The 27,124-nt window shown below is 47.5% G+C and overlaps 1 protein-coding gene across 1 annotated transcript in view; it reads right to left on the bottom strand.

Annotated features, from left to right (window-relative positions):
* The window catches only part of HEPH (hephaestin), a 67,737-nt gene extending 53,927 nt beyond the window's left edge, over window positions 1-13,810 (bottom strand). Inside the window, exon 1 of the mRNA XM_038748320.1 lies at window positions 13,712-13,810. The gene's annotated coding sequence lies outside the window, so the exon portion shown is untranslated. The remainder of the gene's footprint in view (window positions 1-13,711) is intronic.
* Between the last annotated feature and the right edge of the window lie 13,314 nt (window positions 13,811-27,124).

Genomic DNA, 27,124 nt, shown 5'->3' with positions numbered 1-27,124 from the left:
GTGAAAAGTCTGTGGGAAGGCAGAGTTTGGGTGATTGGATGATCTGTGCTGGGTCACTGGTTGTTGCCAACTTGTACTTCCCAAATGCTTAGTACAGTGCTCTGCACACAGTAAGTGCTCAATAAATACGATTGATTGATTGATTGGATGGAGAGTCAGGGGTGGGGAGGGCTGAGTGAGAGGGGTTGGACTCTCCGTGCTGGTCACTGGAGGGAGAGTGAGGTTCACTCCTAACCGTGAGGACGGGTTCCTCCACTGGCAGAGGCAGAATCCTGGGCTGGATAGACCTGGGAAATGCTGCTCCGGAAGCACGTCTCCACTGAGGGGTCAGGGATGCGTCGTCTCCCTCACCGGCCCACTGCGTGCCTAGCATTGTACAGCCGCTTGGAAGAAGGGACGGTGGGAAGGCTTCATTTGAGAGAGAAATTCCCATGGCAGAATCACCCCTTGGACTGGAATGAGATCACAGAAAGCTGGAGACCCCCCCGCACTGCTGCAATGTGGGGCTAGGTTTGGACCCTTCTAGACGGTGAGCCTGTTGTTGGGTGGGGACCGTCTCTATAAGTTGCCGATTTGTACTTCCCAAGTGCTTAGTACAGTGCTCTGCCGGGGCTGGCCCGAGGGGTCCGGGGAGGGGGAGACCGGGCCTGCAGCACGACGGCTGGAGCCGGGGCAGGGGTCAGAGCTCAAGGCTCTAGGCTGTGAACCCCCGCTTCTAGACTGTGAGCCCACTGTTGGGTAGGGACCGTCTCTATATGTTGCCAACTTGGACTTCCCAAGCGCTTAGTCCAGTGCTCTGCACACAGTAAGCGCTCAATAAATATGATTGAATGAATGAATGAATGAAGGCCTCCCCCTCTTTCCTCCCACCCCCCTAACGCCCCCCAACCCCCAACCTTACCTCCTTCCCTTCCCCACAGCACCTGTATATATGTATATATGTTTGTACGTATTTATTACACTATTTATTTATTTTACTTGTACATATTTATTCTACTTATTTTATTTTGTTAATATGTTTTGTTTTGTTCACTGTCTCCCCCTGCTAGACTATGAGCCCACTGTTGGGTAGGGACTGTTTCTAGATGTTGCCAATTTGTACTTCCCAAGCGCTTAGTCCAGTGCTCTGCACACAGTAAGCACTCAATAAATACAATTGAATGAATGAATGAATGAATTACTCTATTTATTTTACTTGTACATATTTATTCCACTTATTTTATTTTGTTAATATGTTTTGTTTTGTTCTCTGTCTCCCCCTTCTAGACTGTGAGCCCACTGTTGGGTAAGGACCGTCTCTATATGTTGCCAACTTGTACTTCCCAAGCGCTTAGTACAGTGCTCTGCACACAGTAAGCGCTCAATAAATACGATTGAATGAATGAATGATTGAATGAATGAATGAATGAATGCAAGGTAGATTCAATGCTTAGAACAGTGCTTTGCACATAGTAAGCACTTAATAAATGCCATCCTCATTATTATTATTAGAGAAGCAGGGTGGCATGGTTCGAACCTCAGCTCTGCCACTTGTTTGCCGCATGACCTTAGGCAAGTCACTGTGCCTCAGTTACCTTGTTTGTAAAATGGGGATGAAGACTGTAAACGCCAGGCGGGAGTGGGCTGGGTGACCTTGGGCAAGTCACTTCACTTCTCTAGGCCTCAGTTACATCCTCTGTAAAATGGGGATTAAGACTGTGCCCAGCCTGATTTCTAGACTGTGAGCTCACTGTTGGGTGGGAACCCTCTCTATATGTTGCCAACTTGTACTTCCCAAGCGCTTAGTACAGTGCTCTGCACACAGTAAGTGCTCAATAAATACGACTGAATGAATGAATGAATGGTTACCTTGTATCTACCCCAGCGCTTAGAACAGTGCTTGTCACTTAACTTCTCTGAGCCTCAGTTACCTCATCTGTGAAATGGGGATTAAGACTGTGAGACCCACCTGGGACAACTTGATCATCTTGTATCCCCTCCAGCGCTTAGAACAGTGCTTTGCACATAGTAAGCACTTAACAAATGCCATTATTATTATTATTATTATTAAATACCATAACTACCCTATAGACTGTAAGCTCGTTGTGGGCAGGGAATGTGCCTGTTTACTGTTGTATTGGACTCACCGAATTGCTGAGTACAGTGCTCGGCACACAGTAAGCACTCAATAAATACGAGAAGCAGTGTGGCTCAGTGGCAACAGCACGGGCTTTGGAGTCAGAGGTCATGGGTTCAAATCCCTACTCCGCCACACGTCTGCTGTGTGACCTTGGGCAAGTCACTTAACTTCTCAGAGCCTCAGTTCCCTTATCTGTAAAATGGGGATGAAGACTGTGAGCTCCCACGTGGGACAACTTGATCACCTTGTATCCCCCCCCCAGTGCTTAGAACAGTGCTTTGCCCATAGTAAGCACTTAACAAATACCATCATTATTAAGAGAAGCAGCGTGGTGGAAAGAGCATGGACTTGGGAGCCAGAAGTCATGGGTTCTAATCCCAGCTCCGCCACTTGTCAGCTGTGTGACTTTGGGCCAGTCACTTCACTTCTCTGGGCCTCAGTTCCCTCATCTGCAAAATGGGGATTAAAACTGTGAGCCCCATGTGGGACAACCTGATCACCTTGTATCCCCCCCAGCGCTTAGAACAGTGCTTTGTGCATAGTAAGCGCTTAATAAATGCCATTATTATTATTATTGTATTATTATTATTATTATTATTATTATTATTATTATTATGTCGGTGTTTCTCAAGCCTCAGTGCAGCCAGCCCCACTTCCTGCTTGCCTTTGGAGCCATGATGATAGGCATTGCTCTCTTGTCTCTTGTGTCTCTATTCTCTTCTGTCATTTTTCTCCAAAAAAATTCGGGCCCCCCTTTCCTCTTCTCCCACTCCCTTCTGCATCACCCTGACTTGCTCCCTTGATTCATGCCCCCTCCCAGCCCCTAACACTTATACACAGATCTGTAATTTATTCATTTATAGTATGTCTGTCTCCCCTCCATTCATTCAATCGTATTTATTGAGCGCTTACTGTGGGCAGAGCACTGTACTAAGCGCTTGGGACGTACAAGTTGGCAACATATAGAGACGGTCCCTACCCAACAGCAGACTGTAAGCTCATTGTGGGCATTGAATGTGCCTGTTTATTGTTATATCGTACACAGTAAGCACTCAATAAATACGATTGAATGAATTAATTGGCCTCCCCACCCCCCAGTTCTGACCGTCCACCACCAGCCTGCCATTCTGAAGGGGAGGGAGAGGGGAATTGGGGGGGAAGGGGTCCCTCAGGGAGACCCCCATTTTCCAGAAAGGCCGGTTGCAAGGAGAGGGGGCTTAGGGGTGCCCAGACATTAGAAACTATAATAATAATAATAATAATGGCATTTATTAAGCACTTACTATGTGCAAAGCGCTGTTCTAAGTGCTGGGGAGGTTACAATGTGATAGGGTTGTCCCTCGGGGGGCTCACAGTCTTAATCCCTATTTTACAGATGAAGAAACTGAGGCACAGAGAAGTGAAGTGACTTGCCCGAAGTCACGCAGCTGACAATTGGCGGAGCTGGGATTTGAACCCATGTCCTCTGACTCCAAAGCCCGGGCTCTTTCCACTGAGCCACGCTGCTTCTATAACTGGGATCAATCAGTCAAACAATTAATCAATCAATCAATCAATCAGTATTTATTGAGCACTTACTGTGTGCAGAGCGCTGTACTAAGCGCTTAGGTGAGTACAATACCACAGAGTTGGTAGACTTGTCCCCTGCCCACAACAAGCTGACAGTCTGGAGATTCCCCAGAGACAGTGGGGAGGTATCCCCCCACCTCACCTCCTTCTTCTCCCCACAGCACCTGTATATATGTATATATGTTTGTACATATTTATTCCCCTATTTATTTATTTTACTTGTACATATTTATTCTATTTATTTTATTTTGTTAATATGTTTTGTTTTGTTGTCTGTCTCCCCCTTCTAGACTGTGAGCCCGCCGTTGGGTAGGGACCATCTCTCTATGTTGCCAACTTGGACTTCCCAAAGTGTTCAGTACAGTGCTCTGCACACAGTAAGCGCTCAATAAATACGATCGAATGAATGAATGAATGAAATTTCACTGCTAAATGCAAGGCAACCTGACCGCACCTATGAGTCATTACAACAAACACCCTTGTATTTCAGCCAGTTTTCACTTGAGTTGCTAGGACACATGTGGGTTCCGTGTTTATTTTGTAAACAGATGCTATATTGGTCAGAGTCTTCAAAGACATCATACTCTCTAAATGGCCCAGCGGGGATACTGAGGGTTTGGAAATGGGGTGTGTCCTCACTTCCAAATCCTGTTAGCATCCTCCCTGCTTCCATGACCACGGAACTTCCTGTCGGGCTCATAGTGAGTTTGTGGACTACTGTGAACCCTGGCTCATAATAATAATAATAATAATAATAATAATAATAATAATAATAATAATGACATTTATTAAGTGCTTACTACATGCAAAGTTCTAGGCACTGGGGAGGTTACAAGGAGATCAGGCTCACAGTCTTAATCCCCATTTTCCAGATGAGGTAACTGAGGCTCAGAGAAGTGAAGGGACTTGCCCAAGGTCACACAGCAGACATGTGGTGGAGCTGGGATTCGAACCCTTGACCCCTGCCTCCAAAGCCCGGGCTCTTCCCACTGAGCCACGCTGCCTCTCTGGCGGTGGGGCTCAGCCTCTCTCACTTTACCCACAGACGGGGTGATGCTCTGAGGATTTTCTCGTCTTCTCTCCTGACACAGATGTGGGTTTGAGGACCAAGAGCTGGCTGCCCGGGCTGAACTGGGAAACCAGCCGGTGTGGCTTTGCTTCCCTCTGAGATGCAAAGGGGGAGAGGGGGTGTACCCCCGGGACCCCTATCTGGATTCTGGACTCCTGGCTCCTGGGGGCCTCTCCCAGAAGTTGCCTGGGCCTCCAGCCTCATCTCTGGGAGATGAGGGAGTCAACTTAGCTCCACCCTCCCTCCCTCTACGACAGTTCCAGGAAAATGGGCGGTGTGGGGAAAGCGCCTCCAAAGAAAGGTGGCCTGCTGCCTGACTCGCCAGGATTCCCTTCATCTCTGTTCCCAGGGCAGGCTCCGGCTTGCCACGGGGCAGGGCTGAAAGGGACGGGCCTCAGAACTACTCTCTCCCCTGTTCCATGGACTGACCACAGTCATACCCTGCCACTCATTATAATCCTGAGAAACTCACTGCCACAACCGTCGTCACACTCGCTGCTGCACAAAGAAACAATCGCATCTGATGGCATCGCCCAGAGCCACTGGCACGGACACGGCACGCTCACAATCCCCCACACCACAAACTTACCACAATCACGCGGCCTCCTCGCAGACACTCCGCATCACACACGATGACGCAGCCATCACACTCCTAAATGGACGCTCACGTAGACACTCAAAAGCCTCCACGGCTGCACCACCGGGCCCTGGCAGTGCCCACCCCTGTAGAAATTCACGGCTACATGGGTGCTCCACACTGGCACAACCCTCTTCCTAGTCAAATACAGAGTCCCACACAGGCAGGCGCTCCCACTCGACAGCCAATCCACCCAGGGAGCGGCAGGCGTAGAATCACCGTCACACACACAAACGTGTCCGCACCCACAGTCACACTTGCATTTACGAAAGCATCCATATCTCAAAAGTCGCAGACATGCAACAGCATCCTGAAGGGGGGTAAGATGCGTACGCAGCCACATTCAAGGGCATATATACAACCTAAACACCTGAAACAGGCTTGGGAGACAGCCAGCGTGGAAGTGGATTGATACGCACTCCAGCTAGAGTCCCTTGTTGGCACGGGAGAAGCAAGCAGGAAGAAGGAGGGGAAGGAGCAGTTTTTCTGAGGCATGTGGCCCTTCTTTCCTCCTCTTCTCGCCCACCCACCATTGCTGGCCGCGTCTCCCAAACTGAAGCCTTTGAGCAACGATCTGAATAATTCAGGCTGAGACCTCATATTTGCCTTTCAAACAGAAATTGTCTCCTCTAGACTGCAAGCTCCCTGTGGGCGGAGAATGTGGCTACCAACTGGGTTACATTGGACTCTCTCAAGCACTGAGTACAGTGCTGCAGCCCACAGTAAGTACTCAATAAATACTTTTTCCTTGGAATAGCTGGAGGGCTGGATTCAAAGGGGAAGGTTATGGGGGAGGTAGGGATAGGGGAGAATTTATCCAGGTCAAGACTGCAGTTGCCTTTACTGATTTCACTGACACTGTCCTCTCCTGGTTCATTCATTCATTCAATCGTATTTATTGAGCGCTTACTGGGTGCAGAGCACTGGACTAAGGCTTGGGAAGTCCAAGTCGGCAACATATAGAGACGGTCCCTACCCAACAGCAGGCTCACAGTCTAGAAGGGGGAGACAGACGGCAAGACAAACATATCAACAAAATAAAAGAAATAGAATTAATACGTACAAATAAAATAAATAAATGGTTCTCCTCCTTTCCCTCTGGCCCCTCCTTCTCAATCTCTTTCGCGGCCTCCTTGCCTGCCTACCCCCTCTACCTGTGGGAGTCTCTCAAGGTCTCAAGGCTCAGTTCTAGATCCCCTTCTATTCTCCATCTACACCCACTCCCTTGGAAAACTCATTCATTCATTCATTCAATCGTATTTATTGAGCGCTTACTGTGGGCAGAGCACTGTCCTAAGCGCTTGGGAAGTCCAAGTTGGCAACACCTAGAGAGGGTCCCTATCCAACAGCGGTCTCACAGTCTAGAAGGGAGAGACAGAGAACAAAACAAAATGTATTAACAAAATAAAATAAGTAGAATATATATGTACAAGCCTCTATGGCTTCCACTACATCTCTACACCGATGATTCCCAAATTTACCCATCCAGCCCTGACCTCTCTCCTCTGCAGTCTCACGTTTTCAATCAATCACTAGTATTGATCGAACACTTACCGTTATTCACTGTCTACAGACTTGGTAGACACATTCCCTGCATCCTCTTACCTTCCATATATCTCTACTTGGATGCCCCGCCAATACCTCAAACTTAACACGTCCAAAACAGAATTTCTCATCTTCCACCGCAATCGGGTTCTCCTCTTGACTTTCCAGTCCCTGTAGATAACACCTCCATCCTCCCACATCAGACTAAAACTCCTCACCACTGGCTTTAAGGCACTTAATCACTCCTACATAATGTTGCTCCTCTCCCACTATAGCCCAGCTCACAAATTATGTTCTGCTAATACCAACCTATTTTGTATGGCATTTATTAAGCGCTATGTGCAAAGCACTTTTCTAAGCACTGTGGAGGTTACAAGGTGATCAGGTGGCCCCACGTGGGGCTCACAGTCTTAATCCCCACTTTACAGATGAGGTAACTGAGGCTCAGAGAAGTGACTGGCCCAAGGTCACCCAGCAGACATGTGGCAGAGCCGGGATTAGAATCCATGACCTCTGAATCCCAAGCTCGGGCTTTTTCCACTGAGCCATGCAATACAAGTTGCTACACATAACAAACACCCAATAATACTATTGCTGATATTAATTAGTTGATTGAACTGCCTGTTAAGTCAGGACCCGGAAAATCTCTCCATCGTTTTTATTGAGCACTGTGGGCAGAACTCTCTACTAAGAGCTTGGGAGAGTACAATATACCCTTTCAGGAAGATGACTTCCTCCTCCCTCCTCCCCACCTACCTTATTGCCTGGGGAGCCCCTCTGAGAGGGGAGGCTTACGCCCCCCACACCCCCTCCATCCCCGTCAAGCCCTGGGCTGGGAATACATCCAGCCTGGGATGACAGGTCAAAAGGTCAAAGGACTTAGGTCCTTTGGGAAACTGAGGCCACCAGAAGGGCTTGACTTTAAGGCCATTGGCAGTGCAGTGGGGGAGACAGGATGAGCTGATTATGGCAGAAGAAGCAGAACTAAACTGAAACTGCAGTGGGAGGTATTTTAATTACACAGCAACTGCCTGAAACAGGAAAAGTAAGGCTCAGAGCAGGGGGAGTCGAGATTCCCTCTCAGAACCGTCCCCCACAACGATCCTAGACTCTGGAGGGGCAGTGAGTGGCTGCTCCATTAACCTCTGAGGTCCCGAGCGGGCTGGAGTCTCACTCCCTCTCCCGCTTCTCATTCCTGGTGGTTTACAAACACCAGGGGAAGCCACAGAAGGGGAGAATCCAGAAAACTTCTCGTTTAGCCACAGTGTAGGCCGAATGGCTCGACTTAGATTAGCATATTTTGGACACATAATCAGGAGGACTAATTCTCTGGAGAAGACTAGGAAAAGCCCAGGGAAAACTTGGAAGAAGCAGACCGGCAGCTAGAGACCTTAACAATGATAATGGAAGAACCATTAATAATAATAATCATAATGATGGCATTTATTAAGCGCTTACTATGCACAAAGCACTGTTCTAAGCGCTGGGGAGGTGACAAGGTGATCAGTTTGTCCCATGGGGGGCTCACAGTCTTCATCCCCATTTTACAGATGAGGTCACTGAGGCACGGAGAAGTGAAGTGACCTGCCCAAAGTCGCACAGCTGACAATTGGCGGAGCTGGGATTTGAACCCATGACCTCTGACTCCAAAGCCCACGCTGTGGATTATGGCGGAGGACAGGACGTTCTGGAGAAATTATATCCACGGAGTCATTATGAATCAGAAACCACTCGACAATACTTAATAATAATGATGATAGTAAAAACCTCCCGGGCTGTTGAGGTGGGCAGCGTCCCTCCTGAGTCTGCTTAGCTCCTTCTCTTCACTAAGCTGACTTGTACTTCCCAAGTGCTTAGTACAGTGCTTTGCTCATAGTAAGCGCTTAATAAATGCCATCATTATGATTATTATTATTAATGGTTCTTCCATTATCTTTGTTAGGGTCTCTATCCATCTAGCTGCCGGTCTGCTTCTTCCAAGTTTTCCCTGGGCTTTCCCTAGTCTTCTCCAGAGAATTAGTCCTCCTGAGCACACACTAAGCACTCAATAAATACGACTGAATGAAGGAACGACTAAGCAGCCAGTTCAGATGAACCCTGGCATGAAGTCGGGAAAACAGGGGTTAAGAAAGGAGGCTGGGGGAGGGAGGGCCTCAGATCCCAAGGAGCAGGGAGGGAGAGAAGGAGGGAGGAGGAGGAAAGATTACAAAGGAATTCCTGGCCAGAAGAGGCTGGAAGGCTCAGTTGGGTGAAAAGTACTGATAGGGTAACTGAGGCTGGGAAGGCTGATGGCCTAGGGAAGTGACCTTCGCAGGGACAACTAGCCCCCACCTCTTGGGCCACCGTCTGTCTCCAGTCCATCCAGCGATTAGGAGCCCAGGGCTGTAGCCCCTGGAGTTCACTGTAAGCAGCCTGGCTCAGTGGAAAGAGCACGGGCTATGGAGTCAGAGGTCATCGGTTCAAATCCCGGCTCCGCCACTTGTCAGCTGTGTGACTTTGGCCAAGTCACTTCACTTCTCTGGGCCTCAGTTCCCTCATCTGTAAAATGGGGATGAAGACTGTGAGCCCCATGTGGGACAACCTGATCACCTTGTAACCTCCCCAGGGCTTAGAACAGTGCTTTGCACATAGTAAGCGCTTAATAAATGCCATTATTATTATTATTTACATGATATTTCTTTAGAATTTCCATTCCTCCCCAGGGTGTCCCCCATACACCCCCCTGCCAGAGTCAAGTGGGGCTGATGGAGAGAGGAGGATCCCAAAGTCAGAGGCAATGGATGGGCGGAGAGAGGGGGCACTCCTCCCGGATTTGTGGGGATTCCTCCTCAGAAGAGCCCTGGCTATGGATGGGGTTGGATGGAAAACAGAAACCGGACATCCGTTTTCCATTTCTCTTGCTCAGCTCCACCCAGCTCACCGATCCAGGCAACCGCCTTGAAAAGCAGCATGGCTCAGTGGCTAGAGCCCAGGCCTGGGGGTCAGAAGGACCTGGGTTCTAATCCCGGCTCAGCCACTTGTCCGCTGGGTGACCTTCGGCAAGTCAATTCACTTCTCTGGGCCTCCATCTCCTCATCTGTAAAATGGGGATTGAGACTCTGAGCCCCATGTGGGATGTGTCCAACCTGATTAACTTGTCTCTACCCCAGGGCTTAGAACAGTGCTTGGTACATAGTAAGTACTTAACGAGTGCCATAATTCTAATTACCCATGCCCTCTGCCTCTCCTCTCCTGGAATTTTGGGGGCTCCAGGAGGCCTTCCCAGACTGAGCCTCCTCCTTCCTCTCCCCCTCCTCCCCCTCGCCTTACCTCCTTCCCCTCCCCACAGCACCTGTATATATGTATATATGTTTGTATGTGTTTATTACTCCATTTATTTAAACATATGTATTCTATTTATCTTATTTCGTTAATATGTTTTGTTTTGTTCTCTGTCTCCCCCTTCTAGACTGTGAGCCCGCTGTTGGGTAGGGACCGTCTCTAGATGTTGCCAACTTGGACTTCCAAAGCGCTTAGTATAGTGCTCTGCACACAGTAAGCGCTCAATAAATACGATTGAATGAATGAATCCAGCTTAGCCTGGAAAACCAGCCGCTGGGCTGTACCGGAGTCTGGTCAGCCCAGAAGCCTTCCTGGACATCTGTCCCCAGGGCTAGTAAGGGCCTATACCGATACCTGCTTCAGTGCTCAGCGCTTAGAACAATGATCTGCACATAGTAAGCGCTTAATAAATGCCATCATTATTATTATTATTATCCTCACTGCCCCATCCCAGGAAGAAGCAGGGTGAGTGGAGGATGGAGGAGATATGAATTCCCTTTGCCTGAGCTTTGCTTCAGCATGCAAGCGGTGCAAGTGGTAATAGCAGTGGTAGTTGTAGGAATAATAATAATAATAATAATAATAATAATAATAATAATAATAATAATAATGGTATTTATTAAGTCCTTACTATATGCCAAGCCCTGTTCTAAGCCCTGGGGTGGACACAAGTCAATCAGATCGGACACCATCCCCGTCCCACAGTGGGTTCACGGAAAGAACGGCTATTGGATCCCCAGTTTGCAGACGAGGCGACTGAGGCACAGAGAAGCCAAGTGACTGGCCCAAGGTCCCACAGGAGGCAAGTGGCACAGCCAGGATTAGCCCCCCAGGCCTGGGCTCTTTCCACTGGGCCACGCTGTTTCTAGTGCTATTTCTTAAGGGCTTACTGTGTGCAGAGCACTGTGCTGAGCGTTGGGAGAGAATACACAGAGAACTAGACAATCAGTCAATCAATCGTTATTTATTGAGCACTTACTGTGTGCAGAGCACTGTACTCTGTAGACAAGGTCCCTCCTCACAATCTGAGAGTAGAAGTGAGGAGATGGGATTAGAGACAGGGGATGGACACAGGGTTAAGACCATGGCAATGCCCAGGGCAGGGGTTGGGGGGCTGCCGCTAAATCCTAGCCCCCTTCTTTGTCCCAATTCTTTCTAGACTGTTAGCCCATTTGTTCATTCATTCCTTCATTCAATCATATTTATTGTGCGCTTATTGTGTGCAGAGCACTGTACTAAGCGTTTGGGAAATCCAAGTTGGCAACATCTAGAGACGGTCCCTACCCAACAGCGGGCTCACAGTCTACAAGGGGGAGACAGAGAACAAAACAAAACATATTAACACAATAAAATAAGTAGAAGAAATAGGTACAAATAAAATAAATAAATTCATTCAATCGTATTTATTGAGCGCTTACTGTGTGCAGAGCACTGTACCAAGCGCTTGGGAAGTCCAAGTTGGCAACATCTAGAGACGGTCCCTACCCAACAGTGGGCTAACAGTCTAGAAGGGGGAGACAGAGAACAAAACAAAACATATTAACAAAATAAAATAAGTAGAAGAAATATGTACCTATAAAATAAATAAATTCATTCACTCATATTTATTGAGTGCTTACTCTGTGCAGAGCACTATACTAAGCGCTTGGGAAGTCCAAGTTGGCAACATCTAGAGACGGTCCCTACCCAACAGTGAGCTCACAGTCTAGAAGGGGGAGACAGAGAACAAAATAAAACATATTAACAAAATAAAATAAGTAGAAGAAATATGTACAAATAAAATAGAGTAATAAATACATACAAACATATGTACATATATACAGGCGCTGTGGGGAGGGGAAGGAGGTAAGGCGGGGGGATGGGGAGGGGGAGAGGAAGGAGGGGGCTCAGTCTGGGAAGGCCTCCTGGAGGAGGTGAGCTCTCAGTAGGGCCTTGAAGCCCACTGTTGGGTAGGGACCGTCTCACTTGGACTTCCCAAACACTTAGTACAGTGCTCTGCACACAGTAAGCGCTCAATAAATACGATTGAATGAATGAATCTGGAGGCAGATGAAATGAAAACCAAGGGACACCTACTGCTCCCTGAAGCCTGGGGCCCGGGCTCAGCTTTGTACCCCAGCCAATGCAGAGATGAACCAGCTGGTGAGAAACAAAAGAGCGTATTGTTCCTCCTACCTTTGATTTGGGCAGCAACGAAACTTCCTCAAATATCCCGGCAACTTTCTCCAAATCGCCCCCACACCTCCGCCCCCACCCTCACCTGGAAGTGGGAAGGGCAGAGATTGGGGCCGGTCTTACCTTCCTTCCCCCTTCCTTCCCAGATGGATGGGTGGCACCCCTTCCCCTCGTCTCTCCCTCGTAGACTGGGACCCCGAGGTGCAGGATTCAAGGGAGAGGTTTCTGGCAGGGGACGGGAGGAGTGATGGCTAGGGGGCCACTAATTCCAGAGGAGTCTTGAGTCTTTGCAAAGGACCAGACCGGGCAGAATGGCTCAGGACAAAACAGGGGCTGGTTTCTTGGGAGACATTCAAGGGTTTTCCAAATCCTGGTTTGGATCGGAGGAGGGACGGAGGGAGCCTCGGAAGGGTCAGTCCCTGCTTTTGTTATCTCGGCAGCTGAGAGGCTGAGGAATCCCGAATGCCGGGAGTCTAGGCCATGGGCCCTGAGGGACCAGGGGAGAGGCCCAGTCGAGCCAAGGGGCTACTTAATGGACCTTCTATGGGGAGAAAAGACCCCAGTCTTTTCCTGCATCGACAACATGAGTTTCGGTAGGGGAAGAATGCAGGCGTCCCTTTTTAAAATCTCTGATTCCTCTCAACTCCCTATCCCTGGGAGGAAAACTGTGCATTTTCCATCTGCGGGGACCCATATGAAAAGAATTCGGAATGGGCTCCCATCTGCCACCTCCCAACCCCTTCCACCCTGAAGTAAGGGTCAGTAGATGAACTTTGGGGGATTTTGAAAGAGCAATGTAGCCTAGGGGAAGGAGAGAGGCCTAGTGGGCAGACCTCGGGCCCGGGAGTCACAAGGACCCGCCACTTGTCTGCTGCGTGACCTTGGGCAAGTCACCTCACTTATCTGGGCCTCAGTTAGTTCATCGGTAAAATGAGGATTAAGACTGAGAGCCCCGTGTGGGGCAGGGACTGTGTCCAACCCGATTACCTTGTATCTACTCCGGCACTTACCACAGTGCCTGACATCTAGTATGCGCTTAACGAACACCACAATTATTATTCATTATTATTAGTAGTAGAAAAGGAAATCCCTGCTGAATGAGGTCAAGGAACCCTAGGAGCTTAAAGGTGATAAATCAGGGAGCCGGGAAAGTGGGCGATTTGGAAAAATGAGGCCAAGGCGGAGAGGTTGAAGAGAGGGGTGAGATCCCTCTCGTCTGTCCCCTGATCCCCCGGGAAACTCCAGGCAGGGAGAGAGCTGGGTCGGGTCACCTTACATTTCAGTGAGATTCGGGCGTTTCGGCTAGCAGTGGTCGCTGCTTCCGGGACGGGCTGGACACATTTCCCCTGGGCCTTGAAAGAGTCCGGAGCCGGCCTGCCGAGGACGGGCGAAGAGACTTGCTGCTCTCCAATGGGGCGAAGTCCAAGCCCATAAATTCCCCGGAAAGGCTGCTTGGGGACCGTGGGGCAGGGCGGGGTGGGTCAGGGAGAACCCAGCTCCCCGCATGTCCCCAGACACTCTCAGATGCCCTCACTCCTGGCCCCACCGGCTCCTCTCCCTCCTCCTCTTCCCTGCTTTCTCTACCACCTGTGGACATTGGAGTTGGACCCCACAGTAAAGGTGGGGTGTATCAAGTAGAGATCCAAGTCCAGACTCCATGCGATTTATGGCAGGGAGGGGAAGGGACACACCGTGACTCACTCCTGTGATAAAAGCGAGGTGACAGCCTGGATTGAGGCAACCGCAGATTAGGCTGGTGGGGTAAGGGTGGGGGTGCCTTTCATCCATTCTTGTGATTTTTGTTTTTAATCGCGGGAAAATCAAGCCATCCGAACAGTATTTCCGGAGGGCCCACAGCGTGGACTGCACGGCAGTAAGCTCGTTCGGCGTTATGGTTAACATGTCTGCCGACTTCATTATATTGGACTCTCCCGAGCAATCAGTACAGTGCTCTGCCCATGGTAAGCGCTTCGTATGATGGATTGATTGATACAAAGCACTTGAGAAAGTCCAATACAGCTAGCTGCCAAGATCCCTGCCCTCAAGGAACTTTCCGTCTACTTGATTCAGAGCGCTGAACCCAGTGCTTGGGAGAGGACAACAGGGTGTGATTCAGGAAGTTTACAGTGGATTCTGTGCGAAGCACTGTACTAAGTAGTCAGGAGAGTTCAAGAGGTGAGGGACACGATCCCTTTGCTCAAGGAACTTAGAGTCTACTCTGAGCAGAGACCATAGCGATAGGAAACGTCATCCCTGTCCAGAAAGAGTTAACAGTCTAGCTTGCTTTGCACATAGTAAACGCTTAACAAATATCATTATTATTATTATTACAGACACTACGGTGAATTGCAGACAGGAAGAAGAAGGGATGGGCCAGGGAGTGATTCATTGAATATGTAGAAGGATGCGTTACCTGGCTGTGAACACCCTGGGGATTAAAACTGTGAGCTCCCTGTGGGACAACCTGATCACCTTGTAACCAGCTCATAATCCGAAAATAATATGGAAAGAGCCCGGGTTTAGGAGTCAGAGGTTATGGGTTCTAATCCTGGCTCCGCCACTTGTCAGCTGAGTGATCTTGGGCAAGTCACTTCACTTTTCTGTGCCTCAGTAACCTCATCTGTAATATGGGGATTATGACTGTGATCTCTGTGCCTCAGTAACCTCATCTGTAAAATGGGGATTATGTCCACGGAACAACCTGATTACCTTGTATCTACCCCAGCTCTTAGAACCGTGCTTGGCACATAGTAAGCACTTAACAAATACCATCATTATTATTATTCTAGACTGTGACTCCCCTTCTAGACTGTGAGCCCGTTGTTGGGTAGGGACTGTCTCTATCTGTTGCCGAATTGTACCTTCCAAGCGCTTAGAGCAGTGCTCTGCACATAGTAAGCCCTTAATAAATGCCATCGTTATTATTATTATTATCATTAAGTGCATGCGGTTGGTGCAAAATTTCGGGGTGTAGCTGTGGGGGTGATGGAGAGAACCTGAGAGGATGGAGCACTCAACCAAGAAGGGCTTCCCGGAGGAGAGGAGATTTCAGAAGGGCTTCGAATCGATCAATCAATCAACCGTTGGTATTCGTGGGGCGCTTACTGTGTGCAGAACACTGTAATAATAATGATGATGATGGCATCTGTTAAGCGCTATGTGCCAAACACTGTCCTAAGCCCTGGGGGGATCCAAGGTAACCAGGTTGTCCCACATGGGGCTCGCAGCCTTAATCCCCATTTTCCAGATGAGGGAACTGAGGCCCAGAGCAGTGAAGTGACTTGCCCAAAGTCACACGGCCGACAAGTGGCGGAGATGGGATGAGTTCCTATGACCTCGGACTCCCAAGCCCGGGCTCTTTCCTCTGAGCCACGCTGCTTCTCCACTGTACTGAGTGATTGGGAGAGTACAACACATCAAAGCTGATGGACACGTTCCCCGCCCACAGGGAATTTACAGTCTAGAGGGAGAGGCAGACATTAACATAGTATTAATATATCGACAAATAATTAATTAATACATTATTATATAATTAATATGTTCACTAATATATAATTACTATATTATACATTGATGTACCTTGCATGAATACATTAATATATCATTAATATGTTAGTTCTATTATTTAGCAGGGAGGTAGGCAATGCATTTCCTTTCTTTCCACCCACCGCTTTCCTAGTGGGCCCTAAGGGACTCTGAATTGGCCCATAGCATTGCGCCCAGGCATGGATTGGGATCAATCAATCAATCAATCAGTCCATTCATTCAATCGCGTTTACCGAGCACTTACTGGGTGCAAAGAACTAAGCACTTGGGAGTGTGCACTTCAACAACAAATGGACACATTCCCTGCCCTCAGTGAACACCCAGCCTGGGGGTGGGGGTGGGGGACAGACATTAATATTTATAAATTAATTAATTAACTAATAAATCCATGGTATTCATTGAGTACTTTGTCCAGAGCGCTGTAATAATAATAATAATAATAATAATAATAATAATAATGGTATTTGTTAAGTGCTTAGGATGTGCCAAGCACTGTTCTGATACAAGGTTGTCCCACGTGGGGCTCACAGTCTTAATCCCCATTTGACAGGTGAGGTAACTGAGGCACAGAGAAGTTAAGTGGCTCACACAAGGTCACACAGCAGACAAGTGGTGGAGCAGGATTAGAACCCACGACCTCTGACTCCCAAGCCCGGGCTCTTTCCACTAAGCCTTGCTGTACTAAGTGCTTGGGAGACGACAAAGAAAATAGAAGATGGGGAGAATGGTGGTCTGATGGCCGTGAAGGGGAAGAAAATTCCAGGCAAGTAGAAGTTCATGCAATCGTTCAATCTATTTATTAATTTAATCTAATAAATTAATTTATTGAGCACTTACTGTGTGCAATTCATTCAATCGTATTTATTGAGCGCTTACTGTGTGCAGAGCACTGTACTAAGCACTTGGGAAGTACAAGATGGAAAGATATAGAGACGGTCCCTACCCAACAGTGGGTTCACAGTCTAGAAGGGGGAGACAGACAACAAAACAAAACATATTAACAAAATCAAATAAATAGAATAGATATGTACAAGTAAAAGAAAGAAAGAAATAGAGTAATAAATACATACAAACACATATACATACATACAGGTGTGAAGCAGAGGTTGGAGGCAGGAGTGATGAGCACGAAGTAGGGTGTGTAGATGACAGAATAAATCTCAATTTGGGCTCCAGATTGAAGAATCACCATCCATCCCAAAGCACATCCAAAACAGAACTCCTTATCCTTCCACCCAAATCCTGTCACCGCCACAACTTTCCCATCACTACAGACCATCCTGCTGCTCTCTTTTTTCAAGCCCATATCCTCGATGTTGTCCTCAGCTGATCTCTGTCATTCAACCCACACATTCAATCCGTCAGGAAATCCTGTCAGTTCAACCTTCACAACGTTGTTAAAATCCCCCCTTTCCTCTCCATCCAAACTGCTATTTTGATCCAAGGACTTATCCTATATCGCCTTGACTAGTACACTGGCCTATCCCTGAATTCCCCGCAATCTGTCTCTCCCCATTCTAGCCCATACTTCACTCGGGTCACTTTTCTTAAAAAAATATTTAGTCCACGTCTCCCCACTCCTCAAGAACCTCCAGGGGTTGCCCATCCACTGTGTAGAGATGATGCAGAGAGGACAGCAAGCCAGGGAAAAGAGGACTTTATCAGGGATGGCCTCATGGAGAAGATGTGACCTTAATTGTGCTTTGAAGGTGGGGAGAGTGGTGGTCTGGATATATGGAGGGGGACGGAGTTTCAGGCTAGGGAGAGGACATGGGAAAGGGGTTGGCGGCGAGATAGATGAGACATCCTCGACCACTCAGCTGCCTTTGAAACTGTGGACCATCCCCTTCTCCTGGAAACGTTATCCAACCTTGGCTTCACTGACTCCATCCTCTCCCGGTTCTCCTCATCCCTCTGGTTGCTCATTCTCAGTCTCCTTCACGGACTCCTCCTCTGCCTCCCAACCCCTAACTGTGGGCGTCCCTCAAGTTTCAGTTCCGGATCCCCATCTAGTCTCCATCTACACCCACTCCCTTGGAGAACTCATTCGTTTCCATGGCTTCAACTACCATGTCTATGCCCAAAGCTACATCTCCTCCCCTCTTCTCTCTCCCTCTCTCCAGGCTCGCATCTCCTCCTGCCTTCAAGACATCTCTACTTGGATGTCATCCCGTCACCTCAGACTTAACATGTCCAAAACAGAGCTCCTTATTTTCCCACCCTAATCCCGTCCTCTCCCGGCCTTTCCTGTCACCGTAGACAGCACCACCATCCTTCCTGACTCACAAGCCCGTAACCTTGGCATTATCCTTGACTCCTCTCTCTCATTCAACCCACATATTCAATCGGTCACCAAGTCATATCAGTCTTACCTTCACAACATCGCTAAAATTCACCCTTTCCTCTCCATCCACTGTTAACTGTTTTATTGCTTTACTGTTTTATTAACTGTTACCACGTTAATAAAATCACTCATCCTATCCCGCCTAGATTCCTGCATCAGCCTCCTTTCATTCATTCATTCATTATTCATTCATTCATTCATTCATTCATTCAATCATATTTATTGAGCACTTACTGTGTGCAGAGCACTGTAATATAATAATAATAATAATAATAATAATAATGGCATTTGTTAAGTGCTTACTATGTGCAAAGCACTGTTCTAAGCGCTGGGGGGGATACAAGGTGATCAGGTTGTCCCATGTGGGGCTCACAGTCTGAATCCCCATTTTACAGATGAGGTAACTGAGGCTCAGAGAAGTTAAGTGACTTGCCCAAGGGCACACAGCAGGCATATGGTGGAGCTGGGATTCGAACCCATGACCTCTGACTCCAAAGCCCATGCTCTTTCCAGTGAGCCATGGTGTACTAAGCGCTTGGGAAGTACAAGTTCCTTTCTCTCCTCACTCCAGTCCATACTTGGCTGCCCAGATCATCTTTCTATGGAAATGTTCAGAACATCTCTGTATTTTGCCAACTTGTACTTCCCGAGCGCTTAGTACAGTGCTCTGCACACAGTAAGTGCTCAATAAATGCGATTGAATGAATGAATGAACATGTCATATGCTTGGCATATAATAATAATGATAATAATAATTGCGGTATAATTGGTATTATTGTTGTGAGGAAGCAGCATGGTGTAAGCAGATAGAGTGTGGACCTGGAGTCAGAAGGCCATAGATTTTAATCCCGGATCCGCTACTTGTCTGCTGTGTGACCTTGGTCAAGTCACTTCACTTCTCTGTGCCTGTTACCTCGTCTGTAAAAGGGGGATGGAGACTATGAGCCCTAAGTGGGACAGGGACAACTTGATTTGCTTGTAACCTCCCCAGCGCTTAGTACAGTGCCTGGCAACATAGTAGCGCTTTACAGATACCATCATTATTATATGGCGTAGCAAGGGCCTCGGAGTCAAAAGGGCCCTGCTCCTTTTCACTGTGTGACCTTGGGAAAATCACTTCACTTCTCTAGGCCTCAGTTACCTCATCTGTAAAATGGGGATCGAGACTGGGCCTTTAGTGGGACAGGGACTGTGTCCAACCCGATTTGCTTGTATAATAATAATAATAATAATGGCATTTGTTCAGCGCTTACTATGTGCAAAGCACTGTTCTAAGCGCTGGGGAGGATACAAGGTTAACAAATTGTCCCACGTGGGGCTCACGGTTTTAATCCCCATTTTCCAGATGAGGGAACTGAGGCACAGAGAAGTTAAGTGGTTTGCCCAAAATCACACAGCTGACAAGTGACGGAGCTGGGATTAGAACCCACTCCCAAGCCCGGGTTCTTTCCACTGAGCCACGCCAGCACTTAGTACAGTGCTTGACACACAGTAAGCGCTTAACAAATAAATAATAATAATAATAATAATAATGGTATCTGTTAAGTGCTTACTGTGTGCCAGGCACTGTACTAAGCACTGGGGCCAAGAACAGTGCTTGGCACATAGTACGCGCTTAACAAATACCGTTATTATTCATTCATTCAATCGTATTTATTGAGCGCTTACTGTGTGCAGTGCACTGTACTAAACACATGGAAATTATAAGTTGGCAACATATAGAGACGGTCCCTACCCAACAGTGGGCTTACAGTAATCAGACTGGACACTGTCCCTGTCCTTCATGGGGCTCACAGTTTTAATCTCCACAGAGGCACAGAGAAGTTAAGTGTCTTGTCCAAGGTCACACAGCAGACACGTGGAAGGAGTGGAATTAGAACCCCAGAGCTTAGTACAGTGCCTGGCACATAGTAAGTGCTTAACAGATACTATTATTATTAATAATAATAATGATGGCATTTATTAAGCGCTTACTATGTGCAAAGCACCATTCTAAGCGCTGGGGAGGTAACAAGGTGATCAGGTTGTCCTACGGGGTCTCACAGTCTTCATCCCCATTTTACAAATGAGGGAACTGAGGCCCAGTGTATTTATGTTTGTACATATTTCTTACTCTATTTATTTTACTTGTACATATCTATTCTATTTATTTTATTTTGTTAATATGTTTGGTTTTGTTCTCTGTCTTCCCCTTCTAGACTGTGAGCCCTCTGTTGGGTAGGGACCGTCTCTATATGTTGCCAACTTGTACTTCCCAAGCGCTTAGTACGGTGCTCTGCACACAGTAAGAGCTCAATAAATATGATTGATTGATTAAGTGACTTGCCCAAAGTCACAGAGCTGACAGTTGGCGGAGCCGGGATTCGAACCCATGACCTCTGACTCCAAAGCCCAGGCTTTTTCCACTGAGCCACGCTGCTTCTTGTATTATTGTTATTATTAATCTATCCCCAGGAGCAACTGGGCTGAGACTTCTCTGGGTTGCAGGGGAGGAGAGGAAGTTCCCACCCGACTGCTTTCCCAACTGCGGAAACACTCTTCAGCACAACAAGGGGTTTGCCTTGGTGACATGGCCCGGCTGCTGTAAGAATAATAATAATAATAATAACAATAATGGCATTTATTAAGCACTTACTATGTGCAAAGCACTGTTCTAAGCGCTGGGGAGCTTACAAAGTGATCAGGTTGTCCCACACGTGGCTCACAGTCTTCACCCCCATTTTGCAAATGAGGGAACTGAGGCCCAGAGAAGTGAAGTGACTTGCCCAAAGTCACACAGCTGACAGTTGGCGGAGCCAGGATTCGAACCCATGACCTCGGACTCCAAAGCCCGGGCGCTTTCCACTGAGCCATGCTGCTTCTTGTATTATTGTTATTATTAATCTATCCCCAGGAGCAACTGGGCTGAGGCTTCTCCGGGTTGCAGGGGAGGAGAAGAAGCTCCCCCCCGACTGCTTTCCCAACTTAGTAAACGTTCTTCAGCGCAGCCCAAATTGAGATTTATTCTGTCATCTACACACCCTACTTCGTGCTCATCCCTCCTGCCTCCAACCTCTGCTTCACACCTGTATACATGTATATATGTTTGTACGGATTTATTACTCTTTGTTTTACTTGTACATATTTATTCTATTTATTTGATTTTGTTAATATGTTTTGTTTTGTTCTCTGTCCCCCCCCTTCTAGACTGTGAGCCCGCTGTTGGGTAGGGACCGTCTCTCTATGTTGCCGACTTGGACTTCCCAAGCGCTTAGTACAGTGCTCTGCACACAGTAAGTGCTCAATAAATATGATTGAATGAATGAATAAACAAGGGGTTTGCCTTGGTGACATGGGCCGGCTGCTGTAAACCAAGAGCACGGGCTTTGGAGTCAGAGGTCATGGGTTCGAATCCCCGCTCTGCCACTTGTCAGCTGTGGGGCCTTGGGCAAGCCACTTAACTTCTCTGTGCCTCAGTTACCTCATCTGTATAATGGGATTAAGACTCTGAGCCCCACGTGGGACAACCTGATCACCTTATCCCCCAGCGCTCAGAACAGTGCTTTGCACATAGTAAGCGCTTAATAAATGCCATTAAAAAAAAAAAACACCAGAGATGAAAGGAGGCAGACACGGTTTGGGGGCTGGGAGATTCCCCCGCTCACCGCCACCCTCCACTCCAACCCCGCAGCTTTTTGGCCTTCCCTTCTGGGGTGAAATTCATTCCCCCCAAAACAGTGCCCGGGGATCCCCTCAAACCCATTCCTTTCCAGCTCAATGAGGCTGCGCGGTGCTCCAATGGAGGGGGAAACCGAGGACCTTCCGGATGGGGAGGGGGCGAAGGCCACATTGCCCTCTTTCGTGTCAACCGTCCGTAAATGCTATACCTGTATATACATGTATACCTATAAATGCTAGAGAAGCAGTGTGGCTCAGTGGGAAAGAGCCCAGGCTTTGGAGTCAGAGGTCATGGGTTCAAGTTCTGGCTCCTCCAATTGTCAGCTGGGTGACTTTGGGTAATCAATCAATCAATTGTATTTATTGAGCACTTACTGTGTGCAGAGCACTGTACTAAGCGCTTGGGAGCCCACTGTTGGGTAGGGACTGTCTCTATATATTGCCAACTTGTACTTCCCAAGAGCTTAGTACAGTGCTCTGCACACAGTGAGCACTCAATAAATACGATTGATTGATTGATTGATTGGGAAGGACAAGTTGGCAACATATAGAGACGGCCCCTACCCGACAGTGGGCTCACAGTCTAGAAGTCACTTAACTTCTCTGTGCCTCAGTTCCCTCGTCTGTAAAATGGGGATTAAGACTGTGAGCCCCATGTGGGACAATCTGATCACCTTGTAACCTCCCCAGCGCTTAGAACAGTGCTTTGTACATAGTAAGCGCTTAACAAATGCCATCCTTAGTATACCTGTATATATGTATAAATGTATACCTGTATATATGTTTGTACATATTTATTACTCTATTTATTTATTTATTTTATTTGTACATATTTATTCTATTTATTTTATTTTGTTAATATGTTTGGTTTTGTTCTCTGTCTCCCCCTTCTAGACTGTGAGCCCACTGTGGGGTAGGGACCATCTCTAGATGTTGCCGACTTGTATTTCCCAAGCGCTTAGCACAGTGCTCTGCACACAGTAAGCGCTCAATAAATACGATTGAATGAATGAATGAAATGCTGATTTGAGTCATAATGATGACTCCGAATGTTCTGACGACCTGACACCTGTCCACATGTTTTGTTTTGTTGTCCGTCTCCCCCTTCTACACTTGTGAGCCCGTTGTTGGGTAGCGACCGTCTCTATATGTTGCCAACTTGGACTTCCCAAGCGCTTAGTACAGTGCTCTGAACACAGTAAGCGCTCAATAAATACGATTGAATGAATGAATGAATGATGATGGGATTTCTTAAGCGCTTACTATGTGCCAGGTACTGAACTAAGCACTGAAATGGGAGAAGGTGGAATGTCTGTCCCTCTGGACACTTGATAACCACCCCCCCTCAGCCCCACGGCACTTACGGCCTTATGTGTAGTTCATTTATTTATATTAATAGCTGTATCCCCCTCCACAATGTAAGCTCCTTGTGGGCAGGGAACATTTCAACCGAGTCTCGTATTTTTTTATGGTATTTGTTAATAAGCGCTTACAATGTGCCAAGAACTATACTAAGCGCTGGGGTAGATATGAGGTTGTCAGTTTGGACATAGTCCCTGTCCCCCGTGGGGCTCACAGTCTTAATCCCCATTTTACAGATGAGGTCACTGAGGCACAGAGAAGTGACATGACTTGCCCAAGAGCACACAAATGGCGGAATCAGGATTAGAACTCAGGTCCTTCTGAATCCCAGGCTCACGCTCTATCCACTAAGCCATGCTGGATTGGACTGTCCCAAGTGCTTAGTACAGTGCTCTGCACATAGTAAATGCTCAATAAAGCAGTGTGGCTCCTTGGAAAGAGCACGGGCTTTGGAGTCAGAGGTCATGGGTTCAAATCCCGGCTCCACCAATTGTCAGCTGTGTGACTTTGGGCAAGTCACTTAACTTCTCTGGGCCTCAGTTATCTCATCTGTAAAATGGGGATTAAGACTGTGAATCCCAAGTGGGACAACCTGATCACCCTGTATCCTCCCCAGCACTTAGAACAGTGCTTTGCACATAGTAAGCGCTTAACAAATGCCATTATTATTATTATTTTATTATTATTATTATCAATAAATATCACTGATTCATTGATTGCGGGCAGAAAAACGTGCCTACCGACTCTGTTGTACTTTACCCTCCTAAGTGTTTAGTACAGTGCTCTGCACACAGTAAATGCTCAATAAATATCACTGACTCCCCCCTTCCAGACTGTGAGCCCGTTGTTGGGCAGGGATTGCCTCTATCTGTTAGTGAATTGTACTTTCCAAGCGCTTAGTACAGTGCTCTGCACACAGTATGCGCTCAATAAATACGACTGAGTGATTGAATGAATGGATTCATTGATTGTGGGCAGAGAATTCATTCAATCGTATTTACTGAGCGCTTACCATCCCCCCATCTTACCTCCTTCCCTTCCCCACAGCACCTGTATATATGTATATATGGTTGTACATATTTATTACTCTATTTATTTATTTATTTATTTATTTTACTTGTACATTTCTAGCCTACTTATTTTATTTTGTTGGTATGTTTGGTTCTGTTCTCTGTCTCCCCCTTTTAGACTGTGAGCCCACTGTTGGGCAGGGACTGTCTCTATGTGATGCCAATTTGTACTTCCCAAGCGCTTAGTACAGTGCTCTGCACATAGTAAGCGCTCAATAAATACGATTGATTGATTACCGTGTGCGGGGAGCTGTACCAAGTGCTTGGGAAGTACAAATGGGCAACATATAGAATGCGTCTACCAACTCGGTGGTATTTGACTCTCCCAAGAGCTTAGTACAGTGCTCTCTGGTCACTGTAAGTGCTCAATAAATACCACTGATTGATTTATTGATCGAAGGTGGCTGTCAGCCTCCCAGCGGGCTGCCGGCAGTCTATCGGAGGCCTCCAGGTTGCAGGGTGAACTTAAAGACTCAAAAACACCCTCCCCACCCATTCCCAGGTGGTGGAGCGAAGGTTCCTGTTTGCTCAGGTGACTCAAGGTGACTCAACTACCGGTGCTCCACCCCGCTGCATGTCACAGGGGGCAGGTGGCCTGTGTGTTGGCCCATTCATTGACTCATCCCACCCTATTTATTAAGCGCTTACTGGATGGAGAGCACCGTACGAAGCGCTTGGAAAAGCACGCTACGACAATAAACAGTGACATTCCCTTAGAACAGTGCTTTGCACAAAGTAAGCGCTTAATAAACGCCATCATTATTATTATTCTTATTCCCTGCCCATAACGAGCTGGAATTCTAGAGAGGGGGGAAGACAGAGATCAATACAAATAAATACACTTACAGATACACACATAAGTGCCGTGGGGCTGGGGAAGAGGAAAGGGAGCAAGTCAAGCGGACGCAGAAGGGAGCGGGAGATGAGGGAGAGTGGAGCGTAGTCTGGGGAGGCCTCCTGGAGGAGATGGGCCTTCAGTAAGGCTTTGAAGGAGTGGGGAGAGTGATGGTCTGATGGGTTTGAGGAACAGGCAGGAGGTGGGCCGGGGTGAGACGGGCGAGATGGAGGCCCAGAAGGTTAGCACTAGAGGAGCAAAATACGTGGGCTGGGTTGTAGAAGGGGAACTAGAGGAGTGAAATATGCAGACTGGGTTGTAGAAGGGGCAGAAGCGAGGTGAGGTAGGAGGGGGCAAAATGATGGAGTGCTTTAAAGCCAAAGATGAGGAGTTTTGGTTTGATACGGAGGTGGATAGGCAACCACTGGAGATTTTTGAGAAGGAGGGTGACATGCCCTAAAAGTTTTTGTAGAATGATGATCCGGGTAGCGGAGTGAAGTATGGACTGGAGTGGGGAGAGGCAAGAAGTTGGGAGGTCAGATGCAGTAATCTAGGCGGGATAGGATGGATGAGCGACTGCATTAACGTGGTAGCAGTTCGGATGGAGAGGAAAGGGCAGATTTTAGGATTGTTATTATTTTCCTGGTATTTGTTAAGTGCCTGGTATGCATCAAGGACCGTTCTGAACTCTGGAATAAACATAAGAGAATCAGGTCAGAGACAGTCCCTTTCCCACGGCGGTCCAAGTAGGAGGGAGGACAGGTACTGATCAGGATATCTTGGAAAATTCTGATCACCCTAGTCCTATTTTTCTTGTGATATTTGTTAAGATCTTATTATGTGCCAGGCAATATTCTAAGTACTGGGGTAGATAGAGGTTGATCAGGTTGGATACAGTCCATGGCCCACGTGGGGCTCAGAATCTTAATCTCCATTTTACAGATGAGGGAACTGAGAATCAATCAATCGTATTTATTGAGCACTTGCTGTGTGCAGAGCACTGTACTAAGCACTTGGGAAGTACAAGCTGGCAACATATAGAGACAGTCCCTACCCAACAGTGGGCTTAAGTGAAGTGACTTCCCCAAAGTCACTCATCGGACAAGTGACGGAGTCAGGATTAGAACCCAGGTCTTTCTCACTCCTATGTCCGTGCGCTGTCCAATAAACTAGAAGAGAAACCCAGGGTAGATGCTTTCAGTAGGGCCAGGAGGTGAGTACGCTGGAACACCCCACTTTCTGCTCCTTTCTTCATTTATTCATTCATCACTATTTATCAGGCCCCTTCCAGGCGCAAAGCACTCTACACTCGCGATGTGCAATCTGATGACTTGACACCTGTCCACATGTTTTGTTTTGTTGTCTGTCTCCCCCCTCTAGACTGTGAGCCCGCTGTTGGGTAGGGACCGTCTCTATATGTTGCCAACTTGGACTTCCCAAGCGCTTAGTACAGTGCTCTGCACACAGTAAGCACTCAATAAATACGACTGAATGAATGAATGCAGAGGACTTCTTAAATATCTCATATCCAAGGGGCTTTCACTAGTCACTGTAATAAAAGGAGAAGATAAGGTCCTGGTACTTTAGGAATTTTCAGCATAATGGAGGAGACAGAAGAACCCACCAAAACCAAAGGAGAATAGAAATAATTAGGATGGCATTTATTATGTGCTTACTATGTGCAAAGCACTGTTCTAAGCGCTGGAAGGACAACTGGTGACAGTAAAAACTGAGAAAAGGAAAAAAAAAAGCCAGCACTCATGTGAAGGGTCGGGACGGTTGAGGGGCCAAAGATTACTTCAGGAATGTCTCCTGGTTTCCAGGAAGCCTTGAAGCTGAGGAGAGCTTATGTCTGGTGGATTGGCAGGGGTATCA

Source organism: Tachyglossus aculeatus, chromosome 6 (assembly GCF_015852505.1).
Source record: "Tachyglossus aculeatus isolate mTacAcu1 chromosome 6, mTacAcu1.pri, whole genome shotgun sequence".
Classification (NCBI taxonomy): Eukaryota; Metazoa; Chordata; class Mammalia; order Monotremata; family Tachyglossidae; genus Tachyglossus; species Tachyglossus aculeatus.
This window is presented reverse-complemented; position numbering and strand designations above follow the sequence as displayed.